Source organism: Asparagus officinalis, chromosome 8 (assembly GCF_001876935.1).
Source record: "Asparagus officinalis chromosome 8, Aspof.V1, whole genome shotgun sequence".
Classification (NCBI taxonomy): Eukaryota; Viridiplantae; Streptophyta; class Magnoliopsida; order Asparagales; family Asparagaceae; genus Asparagus; species Asparagus officinalis.
This window is the reverse complement of record NC_033801.1, coordinates 101,743,499-101,754,848: the sequence shown is the minus strand read 5'-3', so window position 1 is coordinate 101,754,848 and position 11,350 is coordinate 101,743,499.

Here is an 11,350-nt window from a genome sequence, read left to right as displayed (position 1 = left end):
CTGAGTTGCCCAGAGGATCATCTAAAAAGCCTAAAGAGTCAACTAAAGAATACACAAGAAGCAATCACGTCAAGTTTCAAGATGCCAAAACATGTCTTAGAAGCATAAGGGGGGATGGAACTCACCAGTTATCCAGACAGTTAAACGTATCTCAACAACTACGATTGAAGCTTATAGCTTCTGAGACACATACAACTATCCCGCGGAAGAACTGAAGAAACCCACAGTTTCTAGTTGAGACAGCTTGCACTTGTCTCGCGAAGCTATGAGGCAAGAACTATAGCTTTCGAGACACTTACAACCTGTCTTGGCAAGCTAAGGTGATACAGAGACGGTTTCTCGAGATTCGTCCACATGACACGTAGTTCCATAACTGGTCAAAAGATCGTGAGGGAAACATGGGGAGAGACATTACAAGCAGGAAATGTATGTTCAACAAGTCTACCCAAATAATGCTCATAAAATATAATTTAAAGTAGTTAGTAAAACGGCTCGAGGAGAGTCACCATTTGCCGAGATAGCTTACATGGCTCGAAAATGCCGGAAAAGCAACCCATGCTTCCGCAGACAGCTTACAACTGTTCTCGGCAAATAGGAGTTCTCGAGATGCATTTATTTTTAATTCTGATGAGCAGTTATTGTTTCTAAAGTCCTAATAAATACCCTATTGACCAATCACTGAGGAGCCGGCGGCGGCATTTGTCCGCAGCAGATTAACAGAGAAACTGGCAATTTGCGTGAATTCTAAGCCGCAAGAAAGCAGAGCAGTCTTCATCACGTGCCACAAGCCTTTCAGAGTTTCTATGATTCCCTGAGATCTAAGCTTTGACTTGTATCTAAGAAGAGGTTAGTGGTTTATCTTACATTGATGGAGATATTCACTTCCTTTTTCTTACTTCTAAACGACAGAGAAGAAGCCATTCCCAAATTATGCTTCACGATTCAATCTGGAATCTGCTGATTCCAGTTGGTCCATGGCTAACGCACCCCTGGTACAGGCCAAAGATCCCACGCAAGCCTGTGGACCAATCGAATCTCAGCACGACTTCATATTGAATCGCGAACGGTTCGGTGAATTCAGCACGAACAAGCGGGCATCCAAATCTTGACTTAAGTGACTACAATATGGCCGTCTTATTGGAACTATTGCATGTGACGAGGAATGTTTCGGGTCTAGAAATATATTTATTTGAAAAACATCATAGAAATGTGGTGCAAATCAGTGAATCACGACGGAGCTATACTCTCACATGTTAGGAGGACCTTGAAGAGATTGCACCTCGCTAGCTTTATATCTCTGCAAGAAAGACTGTAGGGATGGACACCGCTTCATTACTTAAGTGGTCCTTCACTTGTGGGCCACTTCAAAATGCTTCGATGATTAGTGCTCACAATCAAGATATAGTGCCTTGCTGAAGAGATGAATAATGCATAGCTTCCGTTGAATTCTTGAGGATGACGATGGAAGGAGATGAACCTCTCCACACTACACCATTGACCGCTGTTTGACCTAGCAGCTGCTGCAAGGCGGGACAAACCAATATATTGACAGATGTTACTCTAACAATTGCAGCTAGGTGTGTGCATGGTTGCTCGGTCCAAACGTAAAAATTATCACCGAACTGACAAAAACATTAGCGCCAGTTCCGGGTTGGTCTTTGTATTTGGTTAGTCAGTTCTGGGCAGGGTTTGAAAACTTTTTACCCGACACCCAGCCGCGCTGGCCGAACTGACCGCATCACTACATAAGCAACACACTATAATTTTATAAGCGTGTAACCCATTAGAAACCGATACCCAACTCGCGTTCACTAAAATCCCTCAAATCTTCAATACCCTACAGGGCCTAGACCCAAAAGTGAAGTTTGATGCGCTTTTGTCATTGAGTTGATGTTTGTCGTTACAAAACAACTTCGCTGAACCAACTTTGCTCAAAACTAACTTGAATTTAGAATGCATCTGATTGAACACGAACGAAACACAAACGCGAACCACACAAATTGATCTTACAGAAGTTCTGGTTCGGCGTTTTGATTAAATAGGTGATCGGTTTCGGTTATATTAAATTTGGATAAAATAAACAACCGCACCAGTTGCATAGCTCTAACCAATGAGTATGTCGTGTTAGAGGATCCGCCGCCCGATGAACTTCATGGAGAAGAATGGATTGATAACTCTACGATGGAAAGTATTCCTATTGGCACTAATATAGTTGATGATACACAAGATGAGGACTTCTCATTTAAAAAGGGCGATCTATTTGAAAGCAAGGAGAAATTGATTCATGCGCTTCGTTTGTGGGTCATCTAAAAAAATGCCAAGTTTAGGCAGACAAAAAGTAATGTAACAAGCTATAATGTAGTTTATTTTTACCATAAAGATGATGAAGAAGAAGATAATGGTAGGTACCACGACGGAAATGCAAAATATCCTTGGAAGCTTAATTCACGCTTAGGTGTAAGAGTAGGCGGGCAATTTAAAATTGCATACTATAACAGACTTCACACATGTAACAATCCTCGATTAGAGATGAATCATAAGTACGCATCCGCCTCTTTCATATATCGATTGATTATGCCTAAACTAAGGGGGATCTTGATCTAAGGCCAAAGGATATTTATCTTTTAGTGCATAAAGCGATCAACTTGGATGTATTATACAACAAGTGTTGGAATGCTCGGAGGAAGGCGATGATAAAAATATTCGTAGATTGGGACAAATCTTATGAGATCTTACCATATTATCTTGAAGCACTAAAAAAATCCAGGGATAGTGTATGAAGTATTATCAGACCCTGTTGATGGTGGAGATAGACGCTTTATAGGTGTATTTTGGGCATTTGGGCCTTGCATTAAGGGATTCAGATATTGTCGTCCTCTTCTTAGCATTGACAACACCCACTTGTACGGTAAATATAAATACATTTTTCTTATTGTAACCGGAGTAGACGCAGAGGGCGGTTTATTTCTTTTGACCTTTGCAGCGGTTGATGTTATAAAACACGAAAAATTAGGCATGGTTTTTTGCATGCATTAGATATCATATCCCTAGTGTGCGAATGCGGTCGATTACATTCATATCTGATAGGATAAAAGGAATTTTAATAGCACTCCAACGACATTTTTCGTCGCCACATCAACATCGCTATTGCTTGTGACATATTAGGGACAACTTCAAGGGGAAGCATGGACAAGTACAGCTTCAAGATCTTCTTTAGCAAGCTGGATGTGCAACAGAAAAATTAGTTTATGAGCAACTACAGGAGAGGATTAAGTTCATTTCACGAGCTGCACATGATTGGATCAAGACTAGTTTGGATCCGAACAATGTTGATAAGTGGGCTTTATGTGAAGATGGCGGGAAACTATTTTGTATGTGTTTGCGTCGAAAATTATTTTCATTATTGAATCCATTACAATTGTTTATCAATTACAGATTCAAGAGAGTTAATCTTTTTATAAGACCTCTCATTACAACGAAAAATAAATAAATGAGATATCCTAGAAACACACGCAGAGATCATTTATCAATCTGTTGTTTGCATGAGATCTTTTTCTATGCCGGGGATGCTTTGATTCGTGGACCGCCGAACAACAGATCCGGGTTGATCTGAAAGAAGGCTTAGTGTTCTTTGTTTCAATCGAGGAAACTTAGAATAGAAGTTAATAACCTCAACAAAGTGAGATTATCACTCTTCTCGAGATCAAAACTGGGTCTGATCTCAAGGAAACAGGTGAAAGGCTATGGATCTCTCGAAATTCTCCCTTTATGTTCAGAAAATTGCCAAGACCTCGCCTCTCTCTCTGTAAATTGTGGCTCTGCTCTGGAAAACATGGGTTCTCTCGCACGTTCATTAGTACCCTCCACGAATGCACGAAGGGGGCTATTTATAGGGCTTGAACGCCGTGTTCACGGATAAGATTTCGTGATTTGGCCTTATCTTTAGTTAATAATAATTTCACCATGTTCAGGGATAACCCCAAGGTAGTTAGGAGGCCACTGGAATGAACGAATTAGAATGAATGAATCATGAGAAACTTATCGAAAAACGCGTCATCGGGGGGCTGATCGGGCGAGACACAATATGTGTCTTGCTCATATGTGCGAGACACATTGAAGTGTCTCACAAGTGAGACACTTTGTCAAGTTTTTCTTCTGCTATTTTGTCGATTTTCGCATCCTGTTGTTTCGTTGTTCCGTCGTTTCGTGCATTCTTTCGCATGTTCCTTTGCTTCCTTTTTGGCATCAGATGAACTTCTTTGACTCAGACATCGACGTTCATCATCTTCTCTTCGTCTCGAGATGCATGCAAGAACCTATAGGTAATTTTTGACGCCTATAGATACCCTCTCTAAAGTGTTTCAGTCATATTTTTTTTATAAAGAAGTCTGGAATACTTTGAATAGGATAGGCCCATTCTTCAATTCTTTGACTTCTCCAGCTTTCAGTCTATTCAGTATTTTTATCGAATAGTCTAAAATTATTTTGGTGTTACGTTTATTATCTGACCGTTGTCGAAATCTTAAAGTAAAACTGGTGCATTGATATCTGACTTAGCTCGCATTTTTGAATCGACATTGAACTGACTGTCTTCGTCAAGACTTTGTATCTGAACTGTGATTGGACTCCTGGGGGTAATTTGGAATTGAGAATTGTCCTGAGCCTTATTTTGGCAAAATTATCGACGTGTTAACTGGCATAGACCTCCATTGTAATGCGTTGATCAGCATGAATATAGTTTATACTCTACATTAACTGGATTCTACACAATTTAAGCTCTTAAGGTGTTAGAGCACGGAGAATCAGTTTATAGTCATATACTCGTTGGAGTGTTGGGAATCAGTTTAACCTCATATACCCTTCGGAGGTTCAAGGAGATGCAATTTATACTCGTATACTCGTCGGAGTGTCGGGAAGAGCAAGCTAAGAATGCATCAGACGCTTGCCAAGTTAAGCTCTTTGTGCGAGATTTGATTGTAGGACCAGTCATTGGTGCTGATACAGCTATTATCTCTGAAGCTACTCCAGGTGCTTGAGTCACAAGACTAACTACAAGATTTATGAAGAGAAGCTCTCTGAGCTAGAAGAGTGAATCCGTCATCGTAAGCTGCTAATTTAAGCATACTAGGATTTTTGGCAAACCCTCACCATCAACGGATTTGATGAGCCTTTACCGACTACCGTTTGAGTTGGACTAGCATGTGAATTGTCTAAGTCTATTCAACATGTAACATTATGCTAAAAGAATGAACTTTTTTAGACTTGATGCTATGATATTGAATACATAGACTTTGTCATTTTTATGAGAACCGACAATGCATATTAGGCGTAGACTTATCTCTAATTAGGGATCGACATAAAGTCCCCTATGCATGTAAGGCATGGATTTTGGTATTATTAATAACAACATGCTACGATATTAAATACATAAGCTTTTGTCATTTTTACGAAAAAAGACTAACCGACAACGCGTGTTAGGCGTAAGCTTATCTCTAATTAGGGATCGAGATATAGTCCCCCATGCGTGTGATGTATGGATTTTGGTGTTATTAATAATAACTTGCTACGATATTGAATACATAGGCTTTTATCATTTTCACGGAAAAACACGAACCGGCAATGCGTGTCAAGCGTAGACTTATCTCTAATTAGGGATCGAGATAAAGTCCCTCATACATGAAAGACATGGATTTTTTATCATTACGATATTAAATATGTAGACTTGGTCGTTTTTGCGGGAACAGACTACCCGATAATATGTGTTAGATGTAGACTTATCTCTAATAAGGGACTGAGATAAAGTCCCCTATGTCAGAGAGGTATAGATTCAGTTGTTATTAAGTCGATAATAACAACTGGCTACACATGTGGACTGGCTATACGTATAGACTTTTTGAACTTTGTCTTCTCTTGGGGCAAAGACGAACCTGTTTTGTCTTTTCTTAGGGCAAAGACGAACCCATGTTTTGTCTTCTCTTGGGGCAAAGATGAACCCATGTTTTGTCTTCTCTTAGGGCAAAGATGAACACGTTTTGTCTTCTCTTAGGGCAAAGACAGACCCATGTTTTGTCTTCTCTTAGGGTAAAGACGAACCATGTGCTAGAGAGGAAGAAATTTATTTTCTATCTTTGTCTTCAAAAGAAACTCAAAGTGGGATTTCCACTTCGAGAATCTAGAAAGGTGAAACTAAGAGTAGGACCTCCACTCTGAGAATCAAAAAGACTTAGATAATCCTAACTGTCGAAATGTTTGATTACCTTATCTGAAGGTGGACTTCTCATTTATCGAGAAAGAATTTTGGTTTTGGCCCTAGTTGTAGGAAGGTTTGATCAAGTAGGAGTTTGAGATGACTCTAACAGTAGGAAGGTTTGGTCACTCAATTTGAAAGTGGACCTTTCGTTCATGGAAAGAATCGAGAGGAGATTTTGGCTTTGGTCCTAACTATAGGAAGGTTTGACCAAATAAGATTTGGAATGTCCCTAACTGTTTAAAGGTTTGATCGCTCAATTTGAAAGTGGACCCCTCATTTATGAAAGGAATTAAGAGAGGATTTTAGCTTTGGTCCTAACAGTAGGAAGGTTTGATCAAATAGGATTTGAAATGACTCTAACTGTTCAAATGTTTGATCGCTCGATTTGAAAGTGGACCTCTCATTCATGGAAGAAATCGAGAGAGGATTTTGGCTTTGGTTCTAAATGTAGGAAGGTTTGACTAAGAAACAGTGGGAGTGGAGGTACAAATAACAGTAAGAATGTTGACTTGTACAAATCACTTAGTGGAGATTTTTGGTGTTAAGCTATAGGGGCTTAACACGAAGGGGGTTGGATAATCGTCATGGATCAACAAATTGAAAATTTAAGTGTTGTGACACGGCTTCAACAGTGTGAGTGTTAAAGGCTCGAACACAGCGGGAGTTTGAATGGATTTAACCATGGAGAATTTTGGTAGACCTTTCGTTAATAAATTTGATCAATGAGGGACTTTGTGGTGGAGGACTGTGAATCATCAAGCACTCCACAGTTACACCATGAGAGTTTCGTGAGGGAAGATTGACCCGATGAAGTCATTGAATCTCATCTCGAAGATAGAGTGCTCAGAAAGTCATAGTGGGAGGGTTTTAATCATGTTAGAAATGATTAAATAGCTACAGTGGGAGGTCCTTAATCAATTTTTATGATTAAGAATGAATTATTCGGATGACTGGTCTTCATCATGAATAATCAGTTGATCTCGTGTTATCCTTAAGAATGCTACGCATAGTATTCTCCGGGAACTCCCGTTAAATAGGTTCCCATTAAATAGGTTATCCCGAACGTATTAGGGATAGTACTTTTTTAGGAATTTTCTATTTATTGGCATCATAAGCTTGTCATTATCTTGGGTGATTAAACGATATACGCCGTTTGAGTAGACTGTCTCTATCACAAATGGTCCTTCCCACTTGGATTGAAATTTGCCTTTCTTCTTGGAGTTGAGTATAATTGGTCGCCAGACGACGAGAACCAAGTCTCATTCCTTGAAGCTTTGTTGTCGAACTCTTTTATTAAAAGCTCTAGAGATTCTGGCCTGGTAAAACTCAATTTGTTGCTGAGCCTCTAGGCACTTTTCATCTAACATCTCAAGTTCTTCGAGATGTTTCTGATGTTGTTCTTCCGTCGTTATCCCCGTTGCGAGAGCGATGCGAAGGGATGGCATTTGGATTTCCAAGGGAATGACAACCTAGTATCCATACACTAGAGAGTATAGAGTTGCTCCGGTAGGCGTACGGACTGTGGTGTGATAGGCCCAGAGAGCTTCACCCAGTTTGTCATTCCAGTCTTGTTTATTGGTTCTCACGAGCTTCGATAGAATCTTAATAATGGTCTTGTTGAAAGCTTCAACCACCATTCACTGTGAGATTATATGATGTTGATGAGACGTCTTGAATCCTAAACTTTCCATAGAATTTGATGAAAGCATTGCTGACAAACTGAGGGCCGTTGTCATGCACGATTCATCTTGGAACACCGTATCGGTAGATAATGTGGTGTTTGATGAATTTGATGACGTCGCTCATCTTTACCTCCTTGAGTGGGACTGCTTCGGCCCACTTTGAGAAGTAATCGGTGATTGCCAAAATGAAATGATCACCTTTAGCTGACGGTGGAAAAATAGGACCGACAATGTCCATTCTCCATGTCTTGAATGGCCATGAAGTGGTCGAAGAGTGCAAATACTGTAGGGTTTTGTGCATGTAATTCGCATGTATTTGACTCACGCGGCATCGCTGGGCATACTCAACTACATCTTTGACCAAGGTTGACCAATAATATCTCATCCTTCTAAGATGATCGCAGAGCTTGGGACCGGGCTGATGTGCACCACAGGTTCTGTCATGCGCTTCTTTGAGAGCCTCCTCCGTCTCTTTGGTCGAAAGGTATCGGAGTAGCAAACCGTCGTATGCACAATGATACAGTGTTTGGGTCACCACGTTATAATAGAATCTCGGTGCTCTTCGTCGGACTGAGTCTCTTTATTTTATATCTTCCAATAAAATACCATGCAAAACATAATCGATAATGGAAAATTGCCAATCTCGAGGCTCGAGTTTAATTCTGGCTGAATGCGCCTCTTTGATGTCCAAGGCGTAGTCCGGTACGAAGAGTTGGTGAGTTCTCACAGTGTCCCATTGTTTTGTGTCGGGAGGCTGTGTCAGAGATACCGCTAATGCCGCCAGTGCATCTGTGTATGCGTTCTGGAAATGCGGATGTACTCGATGAAGAATTCTTCAAATGAATCTGCCATCTCGATGGTTGCCTGGTGGTACGGGATCAGGTCTTGATTTCTGACTTCGTACTCTCCTTGAACTTGGTTGACTATCAGTTGAGAATCGCCAAAACCTTCGAGATACTCGAGCCCTAGTTCTTTAGCGAAACTGAGTCGAATGAGCAATGCGTTGTATTCGGCTATGTTGTTGGAGCATGGCTGGACAATGAATAGGCTCGAGGCATCACATGTTTCTCTGGGGAAATTAGGACGACTCCGACTCCTAAGGATATTTTTGAACATCCGAGAGTGCTCGTCACATTAGTTGCTTGAGAAGCACCATCGAAGTATAATTGCCACACTTACTGGTGGGAGGTAGTGTTGACTTCGTGGGTTTCATCCGGTAAATCTTCATATAATTCGGCTGTATCCTTCGTCGGTTAGCCGCTAGAAGATCACATATCGCTTTCCCTTTCACCGACTTCTATTACTTGAAGTGCAGATCATATTGGAACAAGAGTAAGGCCCATCTCGCTAAAAGCCAATTCATGGAAGCTGGTTACGTCATGAATACCCAGACTGAGTTGATATTGAAAATGACATAGATTGTCTATCCAAATAAGTAGTGTCGCATTTTCTGAATTGTGAAAACTAAGGTGAGGCACTCCTTCTCAATCATTGGATATTGAGATTCTGTGTCTACCAGAGTCCGACTCATGTAATATATTTCCTGCTCGTGACAGTTGTCATTGTCTTGTGCGAGTAAAGCACTTAATGAGTGGTTCATCACCTTGACATAAATCAAGAATGGTTTTCCCGACTTCGGTGCAACGAGAACGGGAGGATTTGATAGATATGCTTTGATATCCTTGAATACCTTCTGACAAGCATCATCCTAAATGAATGACACGCCCTTCTTTGTGAGCTTGGAGAATGGTTGGCATTTTCCGGAGAGGTTCAAGATGAATCGGCGGATATAAGCTAATCGCCCTTGTAGTCCTCTGAGTTCTTTGAGGTTTCTCGGGGGTTGTAACTCATGTATCGCCTTCACCTTATCAGGATCGATATGGATACCCTTAGTGGTGATGACGAATCCGAGGAACTTGCCGCTGGACATTCTAAGAAAAGACTTGGTGGGATTCATCTTCAATTGGTGACTTCGCATGAGATCGAAAATCATCTTCAAGTCTTTAATATGGTCGTCTTTGTTACGTCTTTTCACGACCAAGTCATCAACATAGCACTCGACGGTCTTCCGGAGGTGTTCTTAGGAAATCTTCGTCATTGCCCCTTGGTATGTGGCACATGCATTCTTCAAGCCGAAGGACATGATTGTGTAGTAGAAGACACCGAGTGACGTTTTGAATGCGGTATGCTTTTCATCATTCGGGTACATCTTGATTTGATTATAACCCGAGAATTCATCCATGAATGACATTCTCTCGAACCCGCAAGTGTTGTCGATAATAACGTCTGTGATTGAGAGGGGAAAGTCGTCTTTTGGGCAAGCGATGTTCAGGTCTCTGAAGTTGATGCAGATCCTGATTTTCCCGTTCTTTTTAAGGACCGGTACAATATTTGCTAGCCAGTCGAGATGTTGCTCTTCCCTGATAAAACCCGAGTCAATCAGCTTTTTAACTTCATACTCGATCGCTTTCATAATTTGCGGAAGAAACTGTCTTTGCTATTGCTTGATAGGTTTAGCATCCGGTTTAATGTTGAAGTGATGCATTACTATGTTTGGATCAAGTTCTGGCATATCTTTGTAATTCCAGGTGAAAACATCTATGTATTCCCTGATGAGGGCAATCAACTCTTCCTTCTCGTCTGGTGGAGGACTATCACTGACGAATATAGGCTTCAGATTCGCTTTGTCACCCATGTTCACCTGGACCACTTTGTCTTCAGTAGGAGGTTCTCTCTGTTTGAATCTATCGCTATATTAGATATTTAGGTGATGGATCTAAGGATCTTCCCACGTTAGCAATTGATCGTCTTCCTCTATTATGGCGGGACTGACTATGGTCATATTCGACATAAGACCTTTAAACATATCTCCAAGACTAACGTCAGAGTCCCATTTTGAAGAATCGAATGAGTATCCGTCCTTATTCGCTAATCGGTCAATGACTTGCCAGCAACATTCATCATTGGATGAAGAGACATAGCTTAGATCCCTTTTATAGCCGTAATTATGGTCGGGTTTTCCTTTCGGTACATAGGCCAGACGAGGTGGAACTCATAGACCTTGACCAAAACAAATATCTTCTTCGAGTGCGAAGTTGTATCCCCATTTCTTCATAAAGTTACGCGCTTGTTGACTGTATCTGAATAAGTGAGGACCGGGTCTCTCATCATCACTATCTCCCTTTAAGAAAGGATTCAATGATGGAGAGATCTCCCTCTTGCTAAAAATTAACTCCTTTTCACCGTCTTAGCAAGAATGATGAGGGTTATTCCAAATGAGCCTTGGATGCACTTCTTCATCATACAAGACGTCCGAAGTGGCATATGTATATCGAGGTTATCATACAACCCTTGCATTACATCATCAAGATAAGGCGAATACTCTAAATTGTCTTTTATTACTTCTTCGGCAAGTTGC